Source organism: Salvelinus sp. IW2-2015, unplaced genomic scaffold (assembly GCF_002910315.2).
Source record: "Salvelinus sp. IW2-2015 unplaced genomic scaffold, ASM291031v2 Un_scaffold3665, whole genome shotgun sequence".
NCBI lineage: Eukaryota > Metazoa > Chordata > Actinopteri > Salmoniformes > Salmonidae > Salvelinus > Salvelinus sp. IW2-2015.
The window spans coordinates 39,523-54,401 of NW_019944942.1; the positions used below are offsets into that span (position 1 = coordinate 39,523).

General features: G+C 44.2%; 1 pseudogene; it reads right to left on the minus strand.

Moving 5' to 3' along the window:
- The window catches only part of LOC112076294 (cytosolic 5'-nucleotidase 1A-like), a 24,147-nt pseudogene extending 10,889 nt beyond the window's left edge, over positions 1-13,258 (minus strand).
- Between the last annotated feature and the right edge of the window lie 1,621 nt (positions 13,259-14,879).

The following is a 14,879-nucleotide window of genomic DNA, read 5'->3' on the forward strand; positions in this document are numbered from 1 at the left end:
ACAAACAGCTCCTCGGCTCCCAGTGGGGCGAACCCCCCCCCCTGCATCCCCAAAACCTGAATATGTCTTTCAAATGGGTTGGGTTGAAAGCAGAAGTCCTATTTCGGTTGGACTGTGTGTGTAATGACCAATAAATGCATGTAAATGTCATATCCCTAGGAGGGTGTCTAATATCTGCAACCCAAATGACACCCTATTCCCTATCTTAGTGCACTACTTTTAAAGTAGGGATAGGTTTGACATTTGGCACAGGCAGATTCTTCAGTATAGTATTGGCATTTAGCAATACACAGTGTCATCTGAGGTAAGTGCAAGAACTGTCGAGTCAGAAGAGGAAGAGGGGAGCAAGGGAGAGGGGAGCGGCCCAGTCATTGATGTTATTCTCTGATATCCTACTATGGGGATGGCCCAGTCATTGATGTTACTCTCTGATATCCTACTATGGGGACGGCCCAGTCATTGATGTTATTCTCTTATATCCTACTCTGGGGATGGCCCAGTCATTGATGTTATTCTCTGTTATCCTACTCTGGGGATGGCCCCGTCATTGATGTTATTCTCTGATATCCTACTCTGGGGGGGATGGCCCAGTCATTGATGTTATTCTTCATATTAAACCATTCATTGTCGTCTTTATGTCACGTGTTCATGCATGTCCTCATCATTGTCTTTCTATCACATTTTCATTGATCTGGGCTGAGGATGAGGCCTGATGATATATATTAGAGGCTAGGCATCTGTTCGACAACATCCGGTGAAATTGGAGGGCGCGCAATTCAAATAAATAATCGTAATATTAAACATTTATGAACATACAAGTATCTTACATCGGTTAAAAGCTTAAATTCTTGTTAATCTAACTGCGTTGTCCGATTTACCATAGGCTTTACGGCGAACGCAAACCATGCGATTGTCTGAGGACGGGGCCCCACATCAACATATTTTTCAACCAGCACAGGCTTCATAAAATCACAAATAGCGATTAAATAATAATTTACTTTTTGAAAATCTTCCTCTGTTTGCAATCCCAAGGGTCCCAGCTACAACATGAATGGTCATTTTGTTAGATAAAATCCTTTATATCTCAAAAAGTCAGTTTAGTTGGCGCCATCGATTTCAGTAATCCAATCATTCAACTTTCATACAGAAAGAAGTATGTTCAATAGGAAAGTCAAATTAGCGGAAATTCTGAAAAAGGACCCTAGCCGTAAGAAGACGAGGCCTGATGATACAGTACATTGACAGGACGAGGCCTGATGATACAGTACATTGACAGGACGAGGCCTGATGATACAGTACATTGACAGGACGAGGCCTGATGATACAGRACATTGACAGGACGAGGCCTGATGATACAGTACATTGACAGGACGAGGCCTGATGATACAGRACATTGACAGGACGAGGCCTGATGATACAGTACATTGACAGGACGAGGCCTGATGATACAGTACATTGACAGGACGAGGCCTGATGATACAGTACATTGACAGGACGAGGCCTGATGATACAGCACATTGACAGGACGAGGCCTGATGATACAGTACATTGACAGGACGAGGCCTGATGATACAGTACATTGACAGGACGAGGCCTGATGATACAGCACATTGACAGCACAGTAGCACCAGTCTTCTGCCGTAATATACTTTAGACTGCTAGGTATATGATTGCTTATACTGGAACAACTTCACTGACATCCAGACATCAAAGTGTTTTTTATGCTTCTAGTTAAGCCTTCTCACAGCAGTATCCTTTATAGAAAACATTAATAAACATTATTTTACAAGAAGTTGTGTGTCCTGAGAAGATCTTATGAAACTGAAATCTAATTCCCTTGCAACTTGATAGCTCTCTAAGAGGGGAGATTTCTATACTGATTCTGATGGGGTTTTTCAAATCAGATCTCTCTCTCTCCTGCAAACAGGGGCACTGGTATTTTAATGTATGCTACATAAATTACAGAACATGCCAATCATTCCATGTATTTATGTAAAGTAGATGCATGGAATCTCTCGGAGCGACTATGTTGTCACACACCCCAAAGAGCCAATCCAATGTCTACATTATGTTGTCAAAGAGCCAATCCAATGTCTACATTATGTTGTCACACACCCCAAAGAGCCAATCTAATGTCTACATTATGCTCTCACACACCCCAAAGAGCCAATCCAATGTCTACATTATGTTTTCATATACCCCAAAGAGTCAATCCCATGTCTACATTATGTTGTCAAAGAGACAATCCAATGTCCACTAAAGGACGTCAATTTTCACCTGCTCATACACAGCCTGAATCCCAAATGGCACCCTATTCCCTGTATAGTTCACTACTTTTGAACAGTGTGCATTGCTTGCTGTTTGGGGTTTTAGGCTGGGTTTCTGGTACAGCACTTTGTGACTTCGGCTGATGTAAAAAGGGCTTTATAAATACATTTGATTGATTGATTGAATAAGGTTTCATTCGGGACGCAGCAGTAGACGGTTTTCTAATGATCAATTAGCCTTTTAAAATGATAAACTTGGATTAGCTAACACAACATGCCATTGGAACATAGGAGTGATGGTTACTGATAATGGGCCTCTGCACACCTACGTAGATATTCCATAGAAAATCAGATGTTTCCAGCTACAATAGTCATTTACAACATTAACAATGTTCACACTGTATTTCTGATCAATTTAATGTCCTTTTAATAGACAAAGAAATTTGCTTTTCTTTCAAAAACAAGGACTTTTCTAAGTGACCCCAAACTTTTGAAAGGTAGTGTATATACTGTGCAAGTGTCCAAAAAAAGCCCCTATCTTCTATAAGACGAGTTGCATCCAACACTACTTATCACTTCTGCCTTTTTTTAAACCTACGCACTTGTGGCATAGACATCTCCTAATTCACTTCCACGATAGGTCTTCATCCCGAACGTCACCCTATTCCCTATATAGTGCACTACTTTTGGTTCTGGGCGGTAGGTAGCTTAGCGGTTAAGACCGTTGGGCCAGTAACCCGAAAAGTCTCTGGTTTGAATCCCCCAGCCGACTAGGTGAAAAATCTGCCGATGTGCCCTTGAGCAAGGCTCTAACTGCTCCTGTAAGTCTCTCTGGATAAGAGCATCTGCTAAATGACTAACCTGTAACTGATATAGGTAATACGGTGTGAGCTCTGGTTAAAAGTAGTTCACTGTAAAGGGTTTCATTTGGGATGGACCCTAAAGAACAGTTTGTATTACAGAATCGAATCTCCTTGACGTCTGCGCGGCCATCTTGTCCGTATTTGTTTATTGTGTTCTCTAGAGAAAATGTCAAGAGGTCAGGAAGTGTGGTTCGTGTTGTGTGATCACACAGAGGACCACTGGAAAGATCTAACATCAGATGACAAGACATGGAGGCATCTGGGAGCTCTGAAGGAAGCCACTTCCCTAACTTGTTTTCATTGTTGTGAAAAAAGTATTTTGAATATGTTTGGCGACCCATCAATAAAAAATAAAAAAAATACATAAATACATTTTGTCTTGCCACAACCAAGGCTTTGCTTCAGCCACGAGGGACTGGTCGGGACCCTTGGGACCTGACCCATTATTTGGGAAACGGCTTTGGTTACTGGTTTGCGTTCGTTCACACACACAGAGAGCCATTAGAGATATGGTTCATGGCATCTGGGAAACTCTACATGAAAGTGGTACGTAGATGTCAGGTCAGTTTAGCTATTTACCCGAAATGGTGAACAGTCCGACTTTGGAAAGGTAAGTCGATCCCCAGTCTGTGCCTACAAAAGTGCCAACTAGAATGTAAAAGGGTTCATTGGCTGACAACATAGGATAACCCTTTGAATAACCTTTTTTGATTCCAGGTAGAACCCATTTGATTTCCATCTATAACCACAGGGTTCTACATGGAACCCGAAAGGGTTCTACATGGAACCCGAAATGGTTCTACACGGAACCCGAAAGGGTTCTACATGGAACCCGAAAGGGTTCTACCTGGAATCAAAAAGGGTTCTACCTGGAATCAAACTGGGTTTCCCCATGGGGACAGCCGAATAACCCCTTTCGGAACCCTTCTATTCTAGGCTTCTAGATGAAGTATATAGCGGTATGCAGTATTCGAGGCACACAATGAAAGCTGCAGATGTAGTGTCTTAATTTGACCTGTTTCTCACAGTAGGAAAATAATCCTGCAGCAACAGGAAATGTGAATTATTGTGTGGATTATAATTAATGGACATTTTTGTAGGGGTTGATACATGTTTTGTTTTTAGGGCACATCAAGTCTTATATTTTAAAGTGGAAATTACAAACTTTAGAAGCCACTGAAAAAAAAAATCTGCAACAACCGGGTGGTCAAATCAAGAACCTACATCTGCTGATATTTCCCACATCTGAGAGAACCAGGGTAAACTGACGCTGATACCTGTGACACGTTGACTGAGGCAGCACACGTGCTCTCTTCTTGAGTATACGCTAGTTTCGCTATGAATTGTGGGACAGTACGTGCTTGTGCCCGTTTCATGGAGGTGCATCCTAACACGCGTGCATATGCCTCCGTGTGAGTGTGGTAAGTGTGTGTGTGTGTGTGAGACTCACTGTGATGGTTGATGGTATTGATGAGCCTGACTCCTACGTGGGCGTGGTTATAGGTCACCAGGACGATGTCAAACAGTTCTTCACTCTCTGGGTACAGTTCTCTCAGGCGGGCATTCACCGCCTCCAACGCCTGACGGAAGAGCAGAGGAGAAAACAGATCTATGGGTAATGTAGTCAGTATACATGTAATAGCATTCAGCATACAAATCAATATCGCCGTCTCCAAGGCCTGATGGGATAGCAGGGGAGAGKAACGGATTATGGGTAATGTAGTCAGTATACATGTAATAGCATTCGGCATACAAATCAATATCCCCGTCTCCAAAGCCTGATGGGATAGCAGGGGAGAGCAAAGGATTATGGGTAATGTAATCAGTACACTGGTAATAGCCTTCGGCATACAGATCAATAGTGAAAGCGTCCCATCTCAGACCCGGGAGATTAAAACCTTCTAAATCAATGTAACATCAACCACTTTGTACCACTGTGTTTCCATGGTTGCGGTTGCATGCTTTACCCATGTGATATGGGTCATTAAGCCAAAACAAGTCACGGAACGTGTCTGTGTGTTACTGCGACAGGTCCTATTCATTTTTTTTACGTCTCTCAAAGTCTTTGGGGAAAGAGTTTTTTTTGCCTCTTACTCAATTTTTTTTTTTAGGACTGCATTGACTTGAATTTTTATTTCAGTGATGGTACTTAAAAAAACTCTTAAGGATTAGCCCAATTTTTGCCTAAAATGACATACCCAAATCTAACTGCCTGTAGCTCAGGCCCTGAAGCAAGGATATGCATATTATTGGTACCGTTTAAAAGGAAACACTTTGAAGTTTGTGGAAATATGAAAGGAATGTAGTAGAATATAACACATTAGATCTGGTAAAAGACAATACAAAGAAAAAAACAACCGTTCTTTTGTATTTTTTTTGTACCATCATCTTTGAAATGCAAGAGAAAGGCCATAATGTATTATTCCAGCCCAGATGCAATTTGGATTTTGGCCACTAGATGGCATCAGTGTATGTGCAACGTTTTAGACTGATCCAATGAACCATTGTATTACCTGTTCAAAATGTTGTATCAAGACTGCCTAAATGTGTCTAATTTGTTTATTAATAACTGTTCTTGTTCTAAACTGTGCACTCTCCTCAAACAATAGCATGGTATTATTTCACTGTAATAGCTACTGTAAACTGGACAGTGCAGTTAGATTAACACGAATTTAAGTTGTCTGCCAATATCAGATATGTCTATGTCCTGGGCAATTTTCTTGTTACTTTCAACCTCATGCTAATTCCATTAGCCTACGTTAGCTCAACCGTCCTGTGGAAGGGACACCCACCTCAGTACTCTACAACCTCAGTACTCTATCAACTCAGTACTCTACCACCTCAGTACTCTATCAACTCAGTACTCTTCAACCTCATTACTCTACCACCTCAGTATTCTACCACCTCATTACTCTCACCTCAGTTACTCTACCAACCTAGTACTCTTTACCACCTCAGTACTCTAACCACCTCAGTATTCTATCAACTCAGTAAGCTTCTTCAACCTCATTACTCTACACCTCAGTATTATACCACCTCAGTATTCCCTAGACTCATCAGTAATCTACACCTCATTACTCCTACCACCTCAGTATTTCCTCATCTGCACTCAGTATTCTACGCAGTCAGTATTCTACCACCTCATTTACCCTACATACTCATTCTCTACCATCTCAGTACGCTACACCTCATTACTCTTCAACCTCAGTACTCTACCACTCAGTACTCTACCCCTCATTACTCTAACCCCTCAGTATCTTCAACCACAGTAACTCTTTCAACCTCAGTACTCTACAACCTCAGTACTCTACAACTCAGTAATCTACCACCTCAGTTCTACCACTCAGTACTCTACGCACTCAGTAATCTACGCACCTCAGTTTACCACCTCAGTATTCTTCAACCTCAGTACTCTTCAACCTCAGTCTCTACAACCTCAGTAACTCTACAAACTCAGTAATCTACCACCTCAGTAATCTACCACCTCAGTAATCTACCACCTCAGTAATACTACCACCCTCAGTACTCTACCATAGTTGAATCTATTTCAGTGTCTCTGTAAGTCTGGTGTATGGTCATCTTTAAGCATCCTGAATCTTTGTTGTCCCCCACGACAGTCATATTCTATAAGTCAGACAGCATTGGCCCGGGGTGTTGACTAAACTTGGTTGAATGATGCGTCTTGCCATAGAGATCCAGCATTTTACAAAATGACACTGAATGGCCCAAGGCGGGAGCTATGGTAATTAACTATAATGTGTGAGTCACACCAGAGAAGAAGAGAGAAGCGAGAGGAAAACTGGGCCCAAAATAAGTCTTCTCCAGCAGGTGACGGTGTTTCTTTGGCACATGACGTGTAGTACAGGGATTGAATTAGCTAATGATACATTCAGGGCTGCCCACTGGCCCGCAACAACCGCAGAGCTACCGGGCCTAATTAATCAAACTTTCATATATGGTCCGTGTGGCTCAGTTGGTAGAGCATATGGCGCTTGCAACGCCAGGGTTGTGGGTTCAATTCCCACGGGGGGACCAGGATGAATATGTATGAACTTTCCAATTTGTAAGTCGCTCTGGATAAGAGCATCTGCTAAATGACTTAAATGTAAAATATGGTCAATTTTCAAACTCCAAAACAGATAAATGATATTATAATTTTATTTCATCCTTCACATTCTTCCGGCGTCTGATTCCTCACATTGTTATCAACAAGCATTTCCTCTCCTTTTCGAGTGAGCCCGTTCAGTAGGCTACGTCACAGACGGCGTCTCAGTAGGCTACGTCACAGACCCGTCTCAGTAGGCTACGTCACAGACCCGTCTCAGTAGGCTACGTCACAGACCGTCAGTAGGGGCTACGTCACAGACCCGTCTCAGTAGGCTACGCGTCACAGGACCGTTCTCAGTAGGCTACGTCACAACCCGTCTCAGGTAGGCTACGTCAGCAGACCCGTCTCAGTAGGCTACGTCACAGACCCCGTCTCAGTGGCTACGTACAGACCCGTCTCAGTAGGCTACGTCACAGACCCGTCTCGTAGGCCCTACGTCACAGACCCGTCTCAGTAGGCTACGTCACAGACCGTCTCAGTTTGGTACGTCACAGACCCGTTCAGTAGGCTATACGTCCAGACCCGTCTCAGTTGCTACGTCACAGACCCGTCTCAGTAGGCTACGTCACAGACCCGTCTCAGTAGGCTACGTCACAGACCGTTCAGTAGGCTCACGTGCACAGACCCGTCTCAGTGGCTACGTCACAGACCCGTCTCAGTAGGCTAGTCACAGACCCGTCTCAGTTGGCTACGTACAGACCGGTCTAGCCTCACAGACCGTTCAGAGGTCACGTCAGCCTCAGTAGGCTACGTCACAGACCCGTCTCAGTAGGCTACGTCACAGACCCGTCTCAGTAGGCTACGTCACAGACCCGTCTCAGTGAGGTACGTCACAGACCCGTCTCAGTAGCTACGTCAAAGACCCGTCTCAGTAGGCTACGTCAGCAGACCCGTTCAGGTAGGCTACGTCACAGACCCGTCTCAGTAGGCTACGTCACAGACCGCTTCTCAGTAGGCTACGTCACCAGACCCGTCTCAAGTAAGGCTCGTCCAGACCGTCTCAGTAAGGCTAGTCACAGACGTCTCGTAGGCTACGTCAGACGTTCAGTAGTACACCAGTCGTAGAGCGTCACAGACGTCTAGTCTGCACAGACCGTCTCAGCGAGCAGGAAGCCTATAAATTCCGACGTTCAATATCGGCATGTACAGTTGAGTTGAAGTTTACATACACCTTAGCCAATTCATTTAAACTCAGTTTTTCACAATTTCCTGCATTTAATCTAGTAAAATACCCTGTCGTAGGTCAGTTAGGATCACCACTTTATTTTAAGAATCTGAATGTCAGAATAATAGCAGAGAGAATTATTTTATTTCAGCTTTTATTTCTTTCATCACATTCCCAATGGTTACAAGTTACATACATCAATTAAGTATTTGGTAGCTTGCCTTTAACTAATTGTTAACTTGGGTCAAACATTTCAGGTAGCTTCCACAACTTCCACAAATAAGTTGGGTGATTTTGGCCCATTCCTCCTGACAGAGTTGGTGTACTTGAGCCAGGTTTGTAGGCTCCTTGCTCGCACCACTTTTTCAGTTATGCCAAGGAATGTTTATAGGATTGAGGTCAAGACTTTGTGATGGCCACTCCAATACTTTACTTTGTTGTCCTTAAGCCATTTTGCCACAACTTTTGGAAGTATGGCTTGGGGTAATTGTCCATTTGGAAGACCATTTGCGACCAAGCTTTAACTTCCTGACTGATGTCTTGAGATGTTGCTTCAATATATCCAAAATTTTCCCTTTCTCATGATGCATCGTATTTTTGGTGAAGTGCACCAGTCCCTCCTGCAGCAAAGCACCCCCACGACATTATGCTGCCACCCCCATGCTTCATGGTTGGGATGGTGTTCTTCGGCTTGCAAGCCTCCCCCTTTTTCCTCCAAACATAAAGATGGTCATTATGGCCAAACAGTTCTATATTTGTTTCATCAGACCACAGGATGTTTCTCCAAAAAGTACAATCTTTGTCCCCATGTGCAGTTGCAAACCGTATTCTGGCTTTTTTATGGTGGTTGTGGAGCTGTGGCTTCTTCCTTGCTGAGCGGCCTTTCAGGTTATGTCGATATAGGACTCGTTTTACTGTGGATAGAGATATTTTTGTACCCGTTTCCTCCAGCATCTTCACAAGGGCCTTTGCTGTTGTTCTGGGATTGATTTGCACTTTTCGCACCAAAGTACATTAATCTCTAGGAGACAGAACGCGTCTCCATCATGAGCGGTATAACGGCTGTGTGGTCACATGTTGTTTATACTTGCGTACTATTGTTTGTACAGATGAACGTGGTACCTTCAGGCATTTGGAAATTGCTCCCAAGGATGAACCAGACTTGTGGAGGTCTACAATTTGTTTTCTGAGGTTTTGGCTGATTTCTTTAGATTTTCCCATGATGTCAAGCAAAGAGGCACTACGTTTGAAGGTAGACCTTGAAATACATCCACATGTACACCTCCAATTGACTCAAATTATGTCAATTAGCCTATCAGAAGCTTCTAAAGCCATGACATAATTTTCTGGAATTTTCCAAGCTGTTTAAAAGCACAGTCAAGTTAGCGTATGTAAACTTCTGACCCACTGGAATTGTGATACAGTGAAATAATCTGTCTGTAAACAATTGTTTGAAAAATTACTTGGTCATGCACAAAGTAGATGTCCTAACTGACTTGCCAAAACTATAGCTTGTTAACAAGAAATGTGTGTAGTGGTTGAAAAACGAGTTTTAGTGACTCCAACCTGAGTGTATTTAAACTTCCGACTTTAACTGTACATTCGGAAGTCCACCTGTTTTTCAGTCTTTTTTCATATCGGACACAGCGATGTCCTTATTGGCAAAGAAAGGTTTACACAGTCCTACATAAGTTGCTTGCTTGTCAAAACATGAACATTATTWTTTTTTTAAATCACTTGTTGGTTAAATACAAAATGTATATTGGAATAATGCTATTCTGTAGTTTATGCCTATACAATTGTTCTAAAAAATTGATTAATTCCCGAAGCTGTTCATGAGCTATTTATCAGGTTAATATCAACTGTTTGGTGGAAAGTGGACTCCTCACACAGCTGATTGCTGCGCAGAAAGAAATGTCACTGTGCAACTTTCCTAAATGCAATCTCTGAAATCACAATAGATTTGATGGCATTTAAAATAACAAAAGTAACTACGGGAAGCCTATATTCACCGTAAAATTCAAACAATTACACTGTATTTATAAACACAATAATAATCACATGATTGTATTAGTGGGGCATGTATTAGTGCCAGATTAGGACATTAAACAAGCAAAAGATCACTTTGTGATCTAACTAATGATTTGCCTACTTGAGTAAACAATGCAGAGGAGAAACTCCAATCTTCAGCCATGTAGCCACCATGCTGCATCAGGCTACAGGTGAATAATGCTTCAGCAATGTGGCCACCATGCTGCATCAGGCTACAGGTGACCATGCTTCAGCCATGTAGCCACCATGCTGCATCAGGCTACAGGTGATAATGCTTCAGCCATGTAGCCACCATGCTGCATCAGACAGGTGACCATGCTTTCAGCCATGGAGCCACATGCTGCATCAGACTACAGGTGACCATGCTCCAGCCATGTAGCCACCATGCTGCATCAGGCTACAGGTGATAATGCTTCAGCAATGTGGCCACCATGCTGCATCAGGCTACAGGTGATAATGCTTCAGCATGTGGCCACCATGCTGCATCAGGCTACAGGTGATAATGCTTCAGCCATGTAGCCACCATGCTGCATCAGGCTACAGGTGATAATGCTTCAGCCATGTGAGCCACCATGCTGGCATGAGGCTACAGGTGATAATGCTTCAGCCATGTAGCCACCATGCTGCATCAGACAGGTGACCATGCTTCAGCCATGTAGCCACCCATGCTGAATTAGGCTACAGGTGACCATGCTTCAGCCATGTAGCCACCGTGCTGCATCAGGCTACAGGTGACCATGCTTCAGCCATGTAGCCACCGTGCTGCATCAGACAGGTGATAATGCTTCAGCCATGTAGCACCATGCTGCATCAGACTACAGGTGACCATGCTTCCAGCCATGTGACACCGTGCTGCATCAGGCTACAGGTGATAATGCTTCAGCCATGTAGCCACCGTGCTGCATCAGGCTACAGGTGACCATGCTTCAGCCATGTAGCCACCATGCTGCATCAGACAGGTGATAATGCTTCAGCATGTAGCCACCATGCTGCATCAGACAGGTGATAATGCTTCAGCCATGTAGCCACCATGCTGCATCAGGCTACAGGTGACCATGCTTCAGCCATGTACCACCATGCTGCATCAGACAGGTGACCATCTCAGCATGTAGCACCATGCTGCACAGGCTACAGGTGACCATGCTTCAGCCATGTACACCGTGCTGCATCAGGCTACAGTGACCATGCTTCAGCCATGTAGCCACCATGCTGCATCAGGCTACAGGTGACCATGCTTCAGCATGTAGCCACCATGCTGCATCAGACAGGTGAAATGCTTTAGCCATGTAGCCACCATGCTGCATCAGACAGGTGATAATGCTTATGGCTAATATAGCACCCCTGGCCTATAATATGGACCATGTACAGGCCCAAAGATATTGCTTTCCATCATGTGCTATTGGACAAATTTCTGGTGAGGAATATTATATTGTCAACTGTTTTATATAGTCTATATAATATACTCTATATGTCATCATAAATCTTTGTTACAATCAGATTATATGGTTGGCATAATATAAGTACTTTCCCAGACTGCTAACGAAACATGAAATTACATTTTAAATGCATAACTTGCTTTCCTGTGATCTTGGACAGGGACAGTAATTTTCTCATTTAGGACTGTAGTACTGTGGACTGGGTCAAGTGTGCCACTATCAAATTGATCTGAATGTCAAGTCTGGACTGGTACCCAGGCTGGACTGCCTTCCATTTTTAAAGATATGTCTTTTCATATTCATTGCGGCGACATGAGTATCTGGTCAATATAATGTATAATCTGTGGTCGCACACGATAACATACATTTTACATTTAAGTCATTTAGCAGACGCTCTTATCCAGAGCGACTTACAAATTGGTGCATTCACCTTATGACATCCAGTGGAACAGCACTTTACAATAGTGCATCTAAATCTTTTTAAGGGGGGGGGGGAGTAGAGGATTACTTTATCCTATCCTAGGTATTCCTTAAAGAGGTGGGGTTTCAGGTGTCTCCGATAACTGAAATTTATTAGTCACACGCGATATCTCAATTGGCCCAAGGGGGGGGGGGGACGTTGCATCATTGTGGGGGACGACATGTATCCTGTTTCCTTGTTCATCATTGAGTCCATATATGGTATGGAAGTGTTTGTTTGTGTCGTCTCAGTGTGATTGTATGACTCTAACCTTGACGAAGGACAAGGCTGGTCCAGGGGCGAAGGGTAGTGTGATTGTATGACTCTAACCTTGACGAAGGACAAGGCTGGTCCAGGGGCGAAGGGTAGTGTGTTTGTATGACTCTAACCTTGACGAAGGAGAAGGCTGGTCCAGGGGCGAAGGGTTCGTTCTCGTGCTCCACCTGGTACCTTAGGTACTCCTCCACCCCCTTCTGCTCATACACCTTCTGCTCCGTCTCAGTACGGAACAGGACCCGGGACGACACCGCAATGGTCACCGCATTCTCTGGCTTGGGCTGCAGAGATGCGAGGGGGGATGGGAAGATAGAAAGAAAGTTGTGAAGGGTTGAGATGGAGAGAGAGAGATTGGATGTGTAGAGATGAAATAGGAATAGGGAAAGCAGATGGGAAGGAGGAAGTGTTGAGAAGTGTTGAGAAGGGTTGGGTAATGGAATGATAAAGAGAGAAAGCAGATGGGACAGGAAGAAGGGATGAGAAGAATGGAGAAATGGAAAGATTAAGAGAGAAATTAGTTTTGACAGAATAGGAGGTAGAGAAAGAGGGGGATAGGTTAGACTGTGAAGACATCGAACTAACCACATGCATCATACAACACAGGTCTGTGAAATGAACCCGGTTAAGGACATCAGTGTATTCTGGGAACAGTTTGATATATTAGTAGCTGATGCATGTTCAAGATGGCCTCAATTAAGCAGTACATGATACCTATTCCCAACCTCTGACACGAAGACACACACACAAACACACACAGTAACCAGACACGCAGACGTGCAGGCACACACACACATACGTGGGTATGCACGCAAGCACACACGCATGGACACACACACACCGAAGGCAGCAGGTGATTCATGGAGAGGAGATGAAATAGGAGAACTCTCACAATACATCATGCTGGAATAGCCCTTCACCTAGTCTCCACGTAGCTAACAGCCCTTCACCTAGTCTCCACGTAGCTAACAGCCCTTCACCTAGTCTACAAGTAGCTAACAGCCACTTCACCTAGTCTGGTGAAGGCTGCTTAGTTCTATGTGGACGACTGGGTAAGGCGCTTTAGCTGCTTTGACTAGGTGAAGGGGCTGTTGAGCTGCTTGAAGATAGGTGAAGGGCTGTTAGCTATGTGCGCAGACTAGGTGAAGGCATGTTAGCTGCTTGTAGACTAGGTGTAAGGCGCTGTTAGCTACTTGAGACTAGGTGAAGGGCTGTTACCCCTCAAAGTGCGAGAATAGTGAAAAGGCTGTTAGCTGCTGTAGAATAGGTGACGGCGCTGTTAGCACGTGGAGACTAGGTGAGAGGGCTGTTAGCGCTTGTAGAATAGGGTGAAGGCGGTTAAGTGCTTGCTAGAATAGGGTGAAGGGCGCGTTAGCTCTTGTTTAGAATAGTGAAGGCGCGGTAGCTACTTGTTAGAATAGGTGAAGGGCTGTTAGCGTATGTGGGACTACGTGTGAAGGGCTGTTTTAGCATGTGGCGACTAGGTGAAGGGCTGTTAGCTGCCTTTGTAAATAGGTGAAGGGCTGTTAGCTGCTTGTAGAAAGATGTGAAGGGCGGTTAGCTATTGTTAGAATACGAGTAAAGGGCTCGCTAGCTATGTGCGAGAACTAGGTGAACGGGGCTCGTTAGCTCCATGTGGAGACTAGGTGAAGGGCTGTTAGCTGCTTGTGAGAATAGGATGCAAGCGCGGTTTAGCTGCCCTTGTAGAATAGGTGAAGGCGCGTTAGCTCACTTTAGACATAGTGAACGGCGCTGTTAGCTATGTGCGAGACTAGGTGAAGGCGCTGTTAGCTACTTGTAGAATAGGTTAAAGGCGCTGTTAGCTATGTGAACTAGCTTGAAGGGCGCGTTAGCTGCTTGTAGAATAGGTTGAAGGGCGTCGTTAGTGCTTGTAGTAATAGGTGAAGGGCGGTTACGCTTACTTGCGTAGAATAGGTGAAGGCTGTTAGCTAGGTGGAGACTAGGTGACAGGGCTGTTAGCACTTGCTTAGAATAGGTGAAGGGCTGTTAGCCGATGTGGAGACTAGGTGAAGGGCTGTTAGGCTGCCCTTGCTAGATAGGTGAAGGCGTTAGTACTTGCTAGAATAGGTGTAAGGGCTTGATTAGCTATGTGGAGACTTAGGTGAGGGCGCTTAGCTGCTTTTAGAATAGTGAAGCGGTTAGCTACTTGTAGAATAGGTGAAGGGCTTAGCTTAGCCTATGTGGAGACTAGTGTGGCTGAAGGGCTGCTTAGCTCGTGGAGACTAGGTGAAGGG